At 33.3% G+C, this 15,207-nt stretch overlaps 1 long non-coding RNA gene across 1 annotated transcript in view; it reads right to left on the minus strand.

Annotated features, from left to right (window-relative positions):
• LOC144232050 (uncharacterized) overlaps nucleotides 1-15,207 on the minus strand; it is a 561,855-nt gene that overhangs the window by 373,093 nt on the left and 173,555 nt on the right. The window contains exon 3 of the long non-coding RNA XR_013335300.1: nucleotides 3,776-3,857. This is a non-coding gene — a long non-coding RNA (uncharacterized LOC144232050). The remainder of the gene's footprint in view (nucleotides 1-3,775; nucleotides 3,858-15,207) is intronic.

Here is a 15,207-nt window from a genome sequence, read left to right on the forward strand (position 1 = left end):
TGAGTTTTCAGAAAAATAACGTTCAGAAACATTTGGATGGCCACTTAAAGGGCTAATAGATCATTCAAGAAGGATGTAGCATGGTGTTTACAGAGGTATCTGAGACCCTGCCTGTCATGCTTGCACTGTGAAACCCTCCTCTCTCTACCACTGCAATGACAAATCCTATCAACCATCAAAGGGATAGCATTTGAAACTTATGAAATAAAACATTTAAATAGGGGAGGAGAAGTGGAAGTTCTATTAAATGTAAGATTTAATTTAAAAATACTAATCCAATGACAATAAAAGTAGAATAAAAGAAAGCACAAAGCAATAAAGTAATAAAAATTATTAAAACAAGTTACAAAATGAGGAATTAAAAGTACTTATGCATAGAAAAGTGTTTGTTGTGATCTCATTGTTTATTTCACTCATATGTTCATATATGCATGAATATTTATGGAAGAATACTTGAGAAAATTTAAAAATGAGAGATCAAGAAAATTTCCTTATGACTCTTTGTACTATTTGATTTTTTTTTTACCAAGTGCTTGCACAACATTTATATTTAAAAAAAAATTTAAGTCAAAATAAATATCAAAATTTCTGAAATTTTCAATGAGATTTTGGAGTTAAAATTTTTAACAAAATTTCTAGTTTAAAAAAATAAGTTCTGTTCAATAGAATGTCAGCAGGCTATATTTGTGCCAATGTCACAAATTTCTACCTTTGCTTTATATTCTCAAAATTCTACTACATAACATTGTAATTCAAAAGTGTAGGAATCCTATATTTTGAGACAACAGCAAATAAGAATAAAATAGGTTACTTCCTTCCAAGATTTGACGTAAATTAGCATTATAATCCATTGGATCTGACAATTCCCTTGTTTTAACTCAAAATAAAGGGAGAAATTTTTTAGACAATATTTCCATGTAAATAGTTATATCTTCATTTTTATATCTCATGCAGCTATTTTCTCAATCCTAAATTGATAGAATATCTAAATATTTTGTGACTCTAAACTGGTTACCCTTTCAAAATATTTTTCTTTATGCTTACATTTTAGCTAAGTTGCAACATTTCATATTCCTCTTCATAACTGACTCCTAAGCACACTGACCTGTACCAAGTCTATATGAGTGACACAGACACAGTGACCAACAGGTTCTTTCCTTATCTTGCATGTCCCTGAAGAGCACATGATATCTTCAGAGATGATTTAAGTGACCTAGGCTTAAGGCATCTCATTGCAACGATTATGATTCTTTGAACTGAAGAAAATTATGTGAAAGCTTCATCTTCTCTGTTGCATTCAAATTCACAGAAATGCACAGCTGAAATTCAAAGCCTAAAATAGGATATCATACAGGAAAATGCTAAACTGGCTCTGAATGATGATTTCTTTTTAATTTTTGAAGATAGTAATATTAACCGTTGCATCATTCTAGATCATCCTTCTGCTAGATGTTCTATACATAACATTTTGTAAAATAGTACATTACCTCAAGATCCTAACAGCAGTATTTAATTGTGCATGTGTATACACATACAACTATATAACAATGAAACAAAGAATGAAAACAATTTTCAAAAAGCTTAGCATATATACTCTGTTTTATTCCCTAACAAGTTTCTTTTACTTTTTTTAAAGAAAGTAAGTGTGACAGTCNAAATTGGCCTAGGGACTATCTTTGAGACAGCCAGGGGAATAGTCTGCTTTAGAGAATGAAGTCACAGTCATGATATAGTTAGAGGATTTTGGGAGCCTCGCCAAGAACAAGCTGGTAAGGCCTGCAGACTAACCTCAATTCGTGCAGCTTTCAAGCATATAATAGCTACATGGTTAGAAGCCATTTCACTGACTCACCTGAACCCTATTCCCAGTTTTCCTTCTATGCCAATCTCACAGCATGGTTTGGAAAATATTTTATCTTTGAAGAGACACCAACTTACTAACTATCCACCTGACAGTGTACACAGCTTTGCATCCAAGCAGGAGCTCCTTCTACAGGAAATTGTTAAGACTTTCAAAAACTTAAAGCAATAATGCAAAATATTCTTCACTGTGAAAGAAAATAAAAATCATTTGAAATAATAAATCATTTCATGTTTTCTCATTACTGCATATTACAAAAACACACAAACAAAAATATAAAGATGTACTCCTTTAAACATTTGCAAATCTATGTACTAGCCCAGGGGTCAATAAATTTTTTGTGTGGAGGACCAGATTGTAAATAATTTAGACTTTGTAGGCCTTTATGGTCTCTGCAACAACTATTCAACTCTGCCATTGTAGCAAGAAAGCAGCCATAGACAATACATAAACAAATGGCCTGAATTCCAGAAAAATTTTATTTATAAAAACAGGTGCAGGCAGAATTTGGCCTTTGGCTTTTGCTTCATAGTTGTGGGTCCCAGCGCTGGTCTATAGCATGCTTTTACCAATCATACAGTGTATAACTATTAAAATGAACACCTATAAATAAGTATAAAGGAAAAATGTATCCATTCCCTACTGAGGAATATGTACAATTCAATCTTAAACTAGGGCACTAAATTCCAGAGGAAAAGTGAAAAATGACAAGAATTAAATGAATGCACTTCTTTCTGGTACAGTTTTCCCCGCTATCCAAAAGTAGAGTGTTCTTATGAAACCTTTCCTAAGCTGAAATGGCATAATCAGAAGAAGCAATTACCATTAATTTATACAGGAAAAAAATTTTTGAGCATTCCCAGACTCCCCCCAAAAATATCCTCTCTTAGGCTTCTCTGATACCTTAGGACACATCTTGCCAACAAATGCTCAAAATAAATCAAGATAAAGCACAGATGCACACAGACACAATTCAAAGTTATAGTGCTTTGATGCTGAGATGCTGAAGTGTAGTTCCCGGGGAAGGAGCTTGGAGGTGCCACTCTCTCTGCTTGGAATGAGCACTGCGGGCTCACTGCCAAACAAACGCTGAACGCGATTTTCACTCCTTGCCTTTTATTGTCCAAGCAAAAATCCTCTTTGGATTTCTTTTAGTTAGTGAAAACAGGTATGAATGCAGGTTTTTTTTATGAAAGTAAAGGCATAACACAAACTTTCGGAAAGCAGTGGATTAACTGTCCTTCCATTTTAGGTCTTTGAATTTAGCTTTTTGTAGTATTTTTTAAATTGTTTAATGTTTATTTATTTTTGAGAGAGAAAGAGAGACAGGTTGCAAGTGGAGGAGGGACAGAGAGAGAGAGAGGGAAACATAGAATCTGAAACAGGCTCTAAGCTCTGAGCTGTCAGCTCACAGCTGTCTGAGGCGGGGCTCGAACTCACAAACTGTGAGATCGTGACTTGAGATGAAGTCAGACCTTCAACCACTGAGCCACCCAGGCGACCTAAGTCATATTTTCAAAATAGTGACTGATCATACAAGTTGAGAGAGGGGAAACTAAGATTTCAAAGGGCAGCATGCTGACAATTGAGTTCTCTGTTAGGTGAACTGGACATTCAGTTATCACAAGAAAACATAAACGAATGTTTTCAGTGAATACCCCGTACAAGTGTGCTTTTAATGAAAGATTAGTCAATAAATGTGAAATGTACTTCTTCTAAAACTTAAGATTCAAAGTAAGACCTTTCTAGAACAGATTTCTAGAATTCATCAGATATTGGCTTAACTCCACAGTGCTGCCTTTATTTAATTACCATCCCATAAAGCATTCTGACAGCCCAAATGCAATGCTTAGTAAGCACTTTACCTCCAGACAGCTTGAAGATGTATGGTAGCACTAAAATTACAATACTCACCATGACTTGTTCTGTCATCCAACTTTGGGAATGGAGCATACTTGTCTCTATAATGAGCTGTCTGATGTTCTATTCAGTTTACCTGTGGCAAACAGGAGTAAATGTAGCTACTTAAACAGTGGCGTATTAGTGAGATGCAAGCAAACATATTCTTCTTTTACAAGAGGCTTTAAGCAAGGAGAAGTCATCATACATAATTTACTCACACTTGCACTTTGATGCAAAATAGGATGCATTTAAAATTTTTCAGCATAAATTAAAATTTATTCTAGGGTAATATTTCCTCAAAATTTCCTCATAATTGAGATCTGACTAATGTATTGATTAAAATCTAGAGACAGAAATGCACCATCATTTGTCCATTGTAGGTACATAAAATGATTTTAATGCTTTATACTTTGTTTCAGGATACACATGTCCTTCACAAACTAAACCTGCTTTGTCAGATATTAAGGTAAGAAGTTGTGTGGTTGAAGGTCTAGCTATATATAAAAGCTGGTAAAATAAAAAGTACTTACTAACTAAATAATATAAGATATTGCTGCATTTGTTTATGCCTATGAAAACTAGGGTGAAATAAGATCACCTAATTAAATTATTAGCTTTGCAAAAATCTACAAAATGTCTTCTAACCAATTAGTGTTATTATGCAACAGTAAGAAAGAATTTTCGCTACTAAAAAGCTAACAATCTTATACAACTAGCAGAGTTTATTTTTGGTAGCCACAAATAAAGAAAATATAAGATCCAAAAGAATGGAAAGGCTTGTGCAAAAACTTCATATAGAAAAAAAAAATGCAACAAGGAATCAATTTTTAAATGAAACAATTTCTTTCTGAATATTTTTACTTATCATTGAGAATCACTTCTTTTTAACCATTAAATGTTTGGCAAAAGCAGATCGTACAATGTCTTTAAAAGGATTTTCAGGGGCCCCCTGGCAGGCTTAGTCGGTTGAGCATATGACCCTTGATTTCAACTCAGGTCATGCTCTCACAGTTTAATGGATCAGCCCCGCATCAGGCTCTGTGCTGGCAGAGTGGAGCCTGTTTAGATTCTCTCCCTCTCTCTGCCCCTCCCACCCCTCTCTTTCTCTTTTTCAAAATAAATAAATGAATTTTTTTATTTAAAAAGTATTTTCAGCTAAAAATAAGGCTGAATTGGTTTCTAGTTCTCTATTATAATCAGCCTCAGTACTTATTAAAATACTAAGGGCTGTACAATATACACCAATACTGTTTAGCATAGGTTCTATATAAAAGCCTAGTGAAAACTGTATTACAGCCAGACTTCCTGGCAATTAGAATGAGCTTTGTCAACGAAATCAAATTCTACCAACCTTTATAATGCTTAAGTAACTTATGGACTCGAAAATATGGCACATCTAAGCAAACAGAAAGTACACCTTGGCTTTCAAAATGTAAGGATTTCTTTGCCCTAGATATCAATTAAATGGCCTGCCTGTCTAGTACTGCCACTGTGAATGAATGGAACCAGATTCCATTCCACTTTATATATTAATATATGTATATATTATTACATCCATATATATATATTATTACACACACACACACATACATATATATGTATAACGTNTATTGCATGTGTATATATATATATAATGTATATATATAATATATAAATATAAAACACTATAGCTCTGAAATATTTAGATAATATATACATGTGTAATACTGAGTATTATATATATGTGTATATATAACATGTAGCATATGTACATAATAAATATGTAATATATGTATATGTACACTGTATGAATACACACACACACATACACTTAGATAGCCTGAGCAATAGTAAGAAATTAAGTTCCTTAGTTTTATAACTGTTTTATAATTCCTTCACTGACACTTTGTTATATTCCATGAATTTTCTTTGTAAAGTTAATCCAGGAGCACATAGCATATAGAACATCTTTTCTAATGCCTTTAACACGTATTTGGTGGCAGCAGGCCTAGGGAAGCTCCCCTCAGTGAAATCCCTCAATCACAAACAAACGTGAGTGATCTACACTCATATTATGATAATGACTTAGGGAGTAGAGAAGTCTTATTGCAGCAAACATTCTCACACACATAACATAACAAACACACACTACACACTACATAACAAAGCTTTGCTGCTGGGCAGGGGTCTCCCAGCCCCTTAAAACATACATTTGGTTGTGCCCTGCTCAGAATAGCAACAGTGATAACGCTCTGTCTTTTAATTTTTCACACCTTCTATCCTAATCACTTCTCCCTGATCATAGCAAGCTGCTTTAAGACTGGAACGAAACTTGTGAACATACAACGGAGAGATCAAAGGATTTGGAACATTAAAATGCGCGGGTGCTCAGGCACGCGGGTACGTGCACGTGTGTGTGTGTGTGTGTGTGTGTGTGTGTGCGGTCTCTGATGTGTTTTAGAACATCAGAGGGTTATTAAGTATCAGTCCTAATTAATTTTTCAGACACTTTTTAAGACAATCAAATGATTAGATCATTTATTTTTTTGCTTATTTAATGCAGAATTTTGTTTTAGGGGTGAACATGGACTTGATAGCCTCTAAGGGTTAAGACTAAGCTTAGTGATATTTCAGTCCAATTCCTCTGTTTTGAAGATAAACAGACTAAGAGGCAGGAGAGTCTGAGCCCCACAATCATTTTGACCAACATGTACAGCAGGGCACACCAGGTCCTAGCCCACCTTCAGTGGCCACTGGGTTCAATGTTCTCTCTGAGAAATGACACATCACTGGCTGACAATGCAATTTTTAAGCAAAACTCATATGGGAAATTCATAGTAAGAAAAGTGCTCTGTACTTTCAAGTACAATAAGTTTAAAGACTTTGTTTCACTCTCTATATCCCAAGCTAAAGAGTAAGCTAGGTAATGGCAGGAATCTTAATTTCATTTCATTGTTTATACAGCATAGCGTCTAACACACGGTGGTTAATCAAATAATATTTTTAAATTGATAAAGATGAATTGAACACTGGGTGGTTATGAGAGAAAAAGAAACTTTATTCCTCTATTTGGCTGGGATTCCTAAAGAGGAAAGAGCCTACATGGCATTGTCTAGAAAATGCTTTTCTGAACAAATTATATAACAATAGCCCACCCTCCCTGGCATCAGCATCTCACTCTGCTAACCCTAACATGATGAAGACTTCATGAGAGAACAACCTTGAATACTCTGAAACATGCCAGAGCATATTACTCTCCTCCCTAATTCAATATCTTTCTTCACAAGTAAAAGAGTATGACTCCGAAGAACCACATTTGTTTAATTTCTGCTTCACTAATCGCCAATTCTATTTCTTCTCTCAACTTTTCCTTTATCTAAATGATTCTAAATCAACCAAATAAATATTGGAATTTGTCATTTTCCATATTAAAAGTCAGAGGTATTTACACAAGTCTAAGATTGAATACTAGCATTTTTTTCATGAAACCATGCAAAACTACCATTAAAAGCACTTATAAACTTTTGTCATTGTATGTCTCCATATAAACAGAATGGACATAAAGTCTCTACATACGTGATATTGCAAAATACAATTAAATAAGATGAAGTACAAACTTTTAGATTTTATTTTTAGAAACGTTCCCTTTTCTTGTGTTGCAGTTGTGTATTATCTATATTCATTTTGCCCCCACTACTCTAGATTTGATAGAAAATGAAAGGGACACAGGCATACTGAAATTTCCCTTCACTTGTAGCTCCAGTATGTATATTCAGTTTGGTTGTAATATTCACCTTTACAAATATGGAAATAATTTCAAAATTTGGATTCCTAATACTTCCCCAAAAGTCGAATAAAATCTGTTTCTCTTATTTTCTAAAAGACTATAAATGAAAGGCCCAACAAATGCAATATTACTTTTTCAGGTCTTTAGATTATTTAGAAAAAGGAAAAATATATAGAGAGAGATAGATACTTCAAAATTGTTCTCTTTGTCACAATTAGTTTAAAACTTTGGGTGGGGGATGGGCTAAATGGGCAATGGACATTAAGGAGGGCACTTGTTGGGATGAGCACTGGGTATTATATGTAAGTGATGAATCACTAAATTTTATTCCTGAAATCATTCTTACACTATATGTTAACTAACTTTATGTTAGTTAAAAAAGTAAATATGTAAATATAATAAAATAAAAAAATAAANCATGTTCCTTTTTGTAACACAGTATCTCCACGAAAACATATAGGGCACTCTAGCTAGGTCAAGTGGAGAACTCTTGAAATTCAGGAAAAGGGGACTTTATATTCTTGTCCCTTCATGTCCTTTGTATATCTACTGCAAACATGTATTTCTTGTGAAAATTAATTATAAAGTCTAAAAATTATTAAGTCCAACACAGAAAAATTCAGGTTATAAAAATCCTGAATTTAAGGGGAAAAAACTATATGTGTGTTTGAATGACTGGGTAATGGGCGAGTTTATTATTACTTATTTTCTTCTTTCTTCTTCTAAATTTTTCCCCACTGCTCTCCCATTAACATATTGCTGTTGTATAAGCAGAAAAGCTCATACTTAGAAATGACTCCAATGAAAATTAGTACAAACAACAGGGAAAAGAACCCAAAATGCAAAAACTTGGTGATTCTATCAAACTTCCATTCAAAGCACTTGATGTGTCCTTGCCTAAAATTCTTTCCCTAGACATCAGTGTAATTCATTCAAAAACTTTAGATCTTTATTCAGTGTCGCTTTTCAGTGAGGCCTTCCCTGACCTCCTACTTACGACACACACACACACACACACACACACACACACACAACTTTCATATAATTAAAAAGAAAAGATAATATATTTGGTATGTAGATTTTAATCTGTGAGATTTGTAAAGGTCAGTTTATCATGCAAATACAGTCTCATAGATCTTATTTTCCATAACAATATATAATAAAAATCTTTAGAAGTCACTAAACATTTTTTGAAAATATTAATGTTTAATAATTGTGGTACCCAGTAGATGGATATAACAAAATACATTTAAAAATTAATAAATTTTGAACGTTTATTAGGGATATATTTTTCTATCAAAATAAAATCTGAAAGATTTTTTTATTAACTTATTAAAAATGTACTGATTACGTATAATGAGCTAGAAATGGTGCTCCAGCACAGAGGACAGAGGCAAGAAAGAACATGTAGTTCCTGCCTCCAAGAGCTTATAAGTAGAGGAAGAGGCAGCAATTATGCAGACAATGATAAAAACCCACTTAATTATAACTGTGATACAGTGTATCATGGGAGGGACTGGGCAGGAGTATAAACCACTACTGGATATTGAAGCAAAATCATGCTGAGCAAAATCATTTTTGAGACCTGGTGGGGTCCCAAAAAGTAGAGTGTTCTAGGCAAAAGACTAGTGTGTCAAGCATCTATGTCCATTACATAAAATCTGCCTGCAAATAACTATAGAAAACCTAGTCATTAAGTCATCAGACCAATGAGCATGACCACACTTACAGTTTTTTATGCATATAATCTAACTTCTAAGCACTGAGTTTCTTTCAAGATATGATTCCACCAGCAAAGTATGGAAGTATCTCTGTTACTATTTTTTCACCAACACTTGGTATTGTGTTTTGACCTTTATTTTTAAATTACACTATGAGAATATAATTACTATTGAAAAATCATAAAATATGTATCAGTATAAAACATTATGAATGAGGTTACAGCTCCCAAGTTTCCACCATCTGGAAATTACAACTTTGAATTTTTTATTGTATATTCAAGACATTCCACTAGGTACATATGTGATTAAAATGTATTGCCCTTGTATAATAGTTGTTTTTGACTTAATGTAAACATTTTCTAGAATAATAAGTGTGAATCTACATTATCAACTTCATATGCTGAACAGAATCCTATTGTTAAAACCACAGTAAGTTTAACCCATCCCATGATGTTGATATTTCTGCAGTTTCACTATTACATGTCTAAGTGTAGATTTTTAAAAACTTATTTATCTTGCTTGTAGCTTCTTGAGGTGCTTAAGTCATGGATCAATGTGTTTCAGTGGTTCTTACAAATTTTCCGCCATTGTTGCTTCAAAATTGTCTCTGCATAATTTTCTTTCTCTTTCTTCTGGGACTCAAATTAAACATTCTAAATCTCATCAAATCTTCTAGGTCTTTTACTATATTCTGAATTTTCCACATTTTTGTCTGTCTATATTTCATTCTGGATTGTTTCTAATGACCTACATTGCAGTTCAGAATACATCAAACACACATAATTTGCTTGTAAACCTCCTTTGTATTCTTAATGTTATCTCACATTTGAGTTATGGTTTCAAGTTGTCCCTTTACATAATTATCATATCATATTTTATAGTTTTCAAATTTTGCTGATATTCTCAAGCTTAGCCTTTACATTACTAACATGGAAAACAAAAATTGTTTTATATTTCTAACACCCAGAGCACCAAGGCCTGTTTCTGTTGTATGTTCTTTCTGCTGCTTGCAGCTGATATTCTCTAGACCTGTTATAAACCTCATTATCTTTGGTTGTTCATTGAATGTTTATTTGAAAATTACTTTTCAAAATAATTGCAGATTCAGGAAATGATATACTTCTTCAGAGGGAAATTTCATTTCCTTCCGCCAACCCTGTAAGAGTTGTAGCCATCTGAGACCAAGGCTTGAGGTCTGGGGGACCATGCAGATGACCACTCAGAGTATACTTCATATTCTCTATTTCAGAGAGCAGCCTTTCAGGGATCCAGGCCAGAATAATTGTATTTCCTTTTAAAATGGACTGAAATTTAATCTCTGCTTCACATTCTACCAAAATACCAGATTTACAATTTAGCTACATATCATTGACTGGGACATACCTCTTTCAAGTCTAATGCTCTTTCTGTTCTTGGTCTGCTATTTCCTTACTATCTTACATGATCCATTTAAGAAGATGTCTTGCATTTCTTCCAATTTTTAAAAATTTATCTTTTTAGGGTAATTGTTTTCTATTACCAACCCACCTTTATAAGAAACAGAAGTTTCCCCATATTTAATTCCGAAATGTTTGAAATTAAATTTGTTCCCAGTTGTGATTTTTACTTTGCTATCAAATGATGCCATTATGATCATTTCTTCAATTGCATTTGTGTTCTGGGGCACCTGGGTGGCTCAGTCAATTAAGTGTCCAACTTCGGCTCAGCTCATGATCTTGTCTGTGAGTCCGAGCCTCATGTTGGGCTCTGTGCTGACAGCTCAGAGCCTGAAGCCTGCTTTGGATTCTGTATTTCCCTATCTCTCTTCCCCTTTCAAGCTCATGCTCTCTCTCTCTCTCTCTTGCTCTCACTCTTTCTCTCTCAAAAATAATCATTAAAAGAGGGGACTGAGCTGAACTAGGAGCCAAATCTGATTTGGAGCCTGGTTATTTCCTTATATTCCTACAAATAAACTTTGTGTTCAAATGGTATGTATTTTAAAGCCTTGACATATAACACCCATTTATCATCCAGAAAGAATCTATGCTTATTCTCCCTGTAGTGTTTCATCAGAAAGTCAGTTCTTCCCAACTCCCCTCCTCATCCCACATACACAGACATTTACACATATAACTGGGTAATGATTTTTCATTTTTGGCAGCTTGATAGGAATATAAATATAAATATATACCATCTTTTAAACTGTGTATCTGTTTCACTTCTAGTGAGACTAAGCATATGTTCATGTTTATTGAAAACATAGTTCTTTATTTGTGAATTAATCAATTTTTTTATATCACATGATGGGTAGTCAATAGACATTTTTATTCCCACTAGCACTACTAAAGATACAAATAAAGTCATTATATAAGCATGTAAAATTAAAGTAAATATAGTCAATAAAGGAAAAACAGCATGGAAATAATAAGGTTTTAAGTAAAGCAGAAGATTAGAATTAGGTAGTTAGAGCAAGAATCAGCAAATTATGGCCATGAGGCCAAATCTGACTTGGAGCCTGCTTTTATGAAGTTTTATTGAAACACAACTATTCACATTCATTTATGCATTGTCATTGCCTGTTTGCACCTTACAACACCAGAGCTGAGGAGTTGTCATAGATACTCTACTGCCAGCAATGCCTAAAATACAAGGATCAAGAGAGATTCATCTTTATCCTATGTAAAAGTGAAAAACCAGCAACATTTGTATTAAATGCCATCACAACCCTCATCATTATTATTAACATTGATCTTGATATTATGTAACATTGCTTTATAATTACATATGGAATATACATATACTTATACATGTAAGTATATGTATGTCTGAGTATATATATATGTGTGTGTGTGTATACATAGATATATATAAGTAGTATAACTGTTAAAGAGAAGAGTAGGAATCAATGCAGAATTAGTAAGATATGTCTGAGTATATATGTGTGTGTGTGTGTGTGTGTGTGTGTGTAGCATAACTGCTGGAGAGAAGAAGAGTAGGAAATAAGGCAGAATTAGTAAGATAATTCAGTCATTGAGTAAAATATTAATATAAACAAAGCCCATAGCCTTTTGTCACTTCCTCCTTAACCAGCTAGAAGATGAGATTGGGGAAAATTCCTTTTCAGTAGCCAAAAACACATAGGCTACCTAAGAAAAACACTAAGGAAACCTGTAGTTTCTTTATGAATGAAACTTCAAAATGAATAAGAGACCCACCAAGTGTTGAATTGTGAAAGATTTAATAAAACCAATATAGCAATTCTTTCTAAGGACAGTTAGAGGTTGAAACCACATCAAGTTAAAACAAAATGATTAAAAAACAAACATTTTATTACCTGACAGACAAATTTAAATTGTGACAAATGCACAAATTTGAAACTTAGAGTGGGGGGAGGGTGAGTGAAAGAGAGCAATTGCCCTATCAGATATTAAACTGTATAATACAACTACAATAATTAAAACTGATCATAGGATTAACAAGCCATTCAATGGGCAAATAAACAATACTAGAAAAAAGTCTTAGGATATATGAATACCTAGAAAATAATAAAATATGCAACAAAAACTGGGAATTAATTAATGTCTCTTGTGACCTAGACCAAAATGAGGCTTAGAGCATTACTTTCTCACAACAGAAATCAAAATAAAGTCCAGATGGACAGAATAATTAAAAGTAAAATTATTTCAGTGGTTGCTAAAGATTTGGTCTTCTATGTAAGATTGAGCCTATGACAATTTAGAGAACCTGATTCTCTCTTAACTAAGCCTGGTATATAACAGGAGCTCAACAAAATGGGTCCAATGAACTAATGTAATTACTCATTTATAACTAATAAATCAATTGATTACTGTAACCTGGATCTACAAAATCTTCATTAATCATACTTTATTTGGGTCTGAAGCCAAACTTGAATTCAAAAAGTATGGAGTAGACTTCTGATCAAAATTTAGATTGCAATAAATGCTATAATGAGATTTTTAAGATAATGCATTTTATGTTATCTTCTATAGGAGTTGGTAATAATGTCATATTTAAAATCACCAACTATCAGGTGAAATTCCCAAATTTGACAATGAATTACTGATTTCAAGCACATTATTCTGATATCAATACAGATATTGTTAGAATCATATATCTCTCCATTTGATAATTCTTCCATTAATATTTACATTAAAAGAATAATGACAGTTTCCAAATTCCTTTGGAGCTCTGCTTCCATACTTCAAGTCATCCATGTAATAGGTCAAAGTTGAAAATTATAAATTTTTAGCTTTCATCTTGCTACTACTTCAGATTATCAACATTACCATTTTTGCCAATATGATTTCTTGGTATTTATTTGCTTGTTTGAGAAAAACATTAATAAGAGCTTAATATGTGCTAGATATTGAATAAAGTAATCTTATAAACACTGTAATTTTAGCTATTTTTCATTAACTGTTGAGCTGGGCAAATCAATACTGAATATAAATATTCATGACCATAAAACAATATGGGTCACAGTTAACATTTAAGAAACTATACTAATTCCATAAAACTACTAGGAATTTTAAATAATGACTTATTTACTATCAGTTACCAATGGTACTCACCAATCATCAATTGTTAATTTCCAGTCAACCATAAAAATTTAAAGAAGTTAAATATTACCTCTGTTGGAATGCACTTAAAAATTTCATTGAAATTATTAGGTTTTTATATTTACCATATTGTCATTGTAGAGTTTTACATTATATATGTTTAGGATGATGCACAGTATATATTTAATTTATCATCTCCTTATAAATCTTCTCCCTCCCCGTTTCTTTTCAGTTTTTTCTCCTTTCTGAACTGACTCCAATGTTCTGACATTTTTCCAATACTGAAGTGTATAGGAATTTTTTTCAGTGTGTATTTATTTATTTTGAGAAGGCAAGGAGGGGTGGAAAGAGAGGGAGAGAAAGAATCCCAAGCAGGCTGCACACTGACAGCACAGAGACTGACACCAGACTTGAACTCACAAACTGTGAGATCATGACCTGAGCCGAAATCAAAAGTTGGATGCTTAACTGACTAAGTCAACCAGGTGTCCCAGAAGTGCCTAGAAATTTATGTGATGTTCATGCTAGGTGCTCAGGGCAGAGTTTATATTAAGGTAGTCAGATCCACAAAACATCAGGTGGGGATGACAGTTTGGGAAAAAGTCCTGCAGTAAGTCATATAGGCATATTCTAATATGCTCTAATTTCCTCTAAAGAAGTTACACTATACTAAAAGGGTTGAGGAGAAGATGTGGAGAAAGGAAGCAGTTAGAGTGGGTAGGATATGGATAAAAGGGGAATAAAGAAAGCAGAAATCACTAATAACTAACACTTTAACTATGTAAAGAATATTTTAGTGATAAATGTTCCCTAGATTCTTTTCCTTTCTAATTGCTATTACTTTACATAAAAATTATTTACATGGGATTGTTATAACTTTTAAATATTATTATGTGGGCCTTTGTCCAGAGCTAATAAAAACTGTTTTGTTTTCCTTTTCTGCATTCTGGACCAGCAATTATCTCTTCTCCTATCATCAGCTTCTCCTTTTTTCATCTTTACAATACCGGTATTTCTGTAACAAGCAATTCAATGTCTCTTTCTATACTGTTAGCCTCTGTACTAACACCACACACACACACACACACACACACACACACACACACACACACACACATTTCCGTTTGTCCAATCTGCTCCCTTTACACTCTCATTGCCTGCAATCTCAGCTGCTCATGCCCACATTTGAAAAGAAAATGCACATCTAAAGCTATGCAGTCTCCTCTTTCCATATAAAAGAAACTACATGAGTTTGCTTGTTATACTACAAAAACATCAAAGTTTCAAACATCAAGTTTTCATACATAGCTGGACCTCCATTAGATATCCAATTGAGGAAGAGGGAGAAAAATACATTACACAGAATATTCAGTATTAGTAGAAATAAGTTAATAAAGT

Source organism: Crocuta crocuta, unplaced genomic scaffold, assembly GCF_008692635.1.
Source record: "Crocuta crocuta isolate KB4526 unplaced genomic scaffold, BGI_CrCroc_1.0 scaffold194, whole genome shotgun sequence".
Taxonomy (NCBI): domain Eukaryota; kingdom Metazoa; phylum Chordata; class Mammalia; order Carnivora; family Hyaenidae; genus Crocuta; species Crocuta crocuta.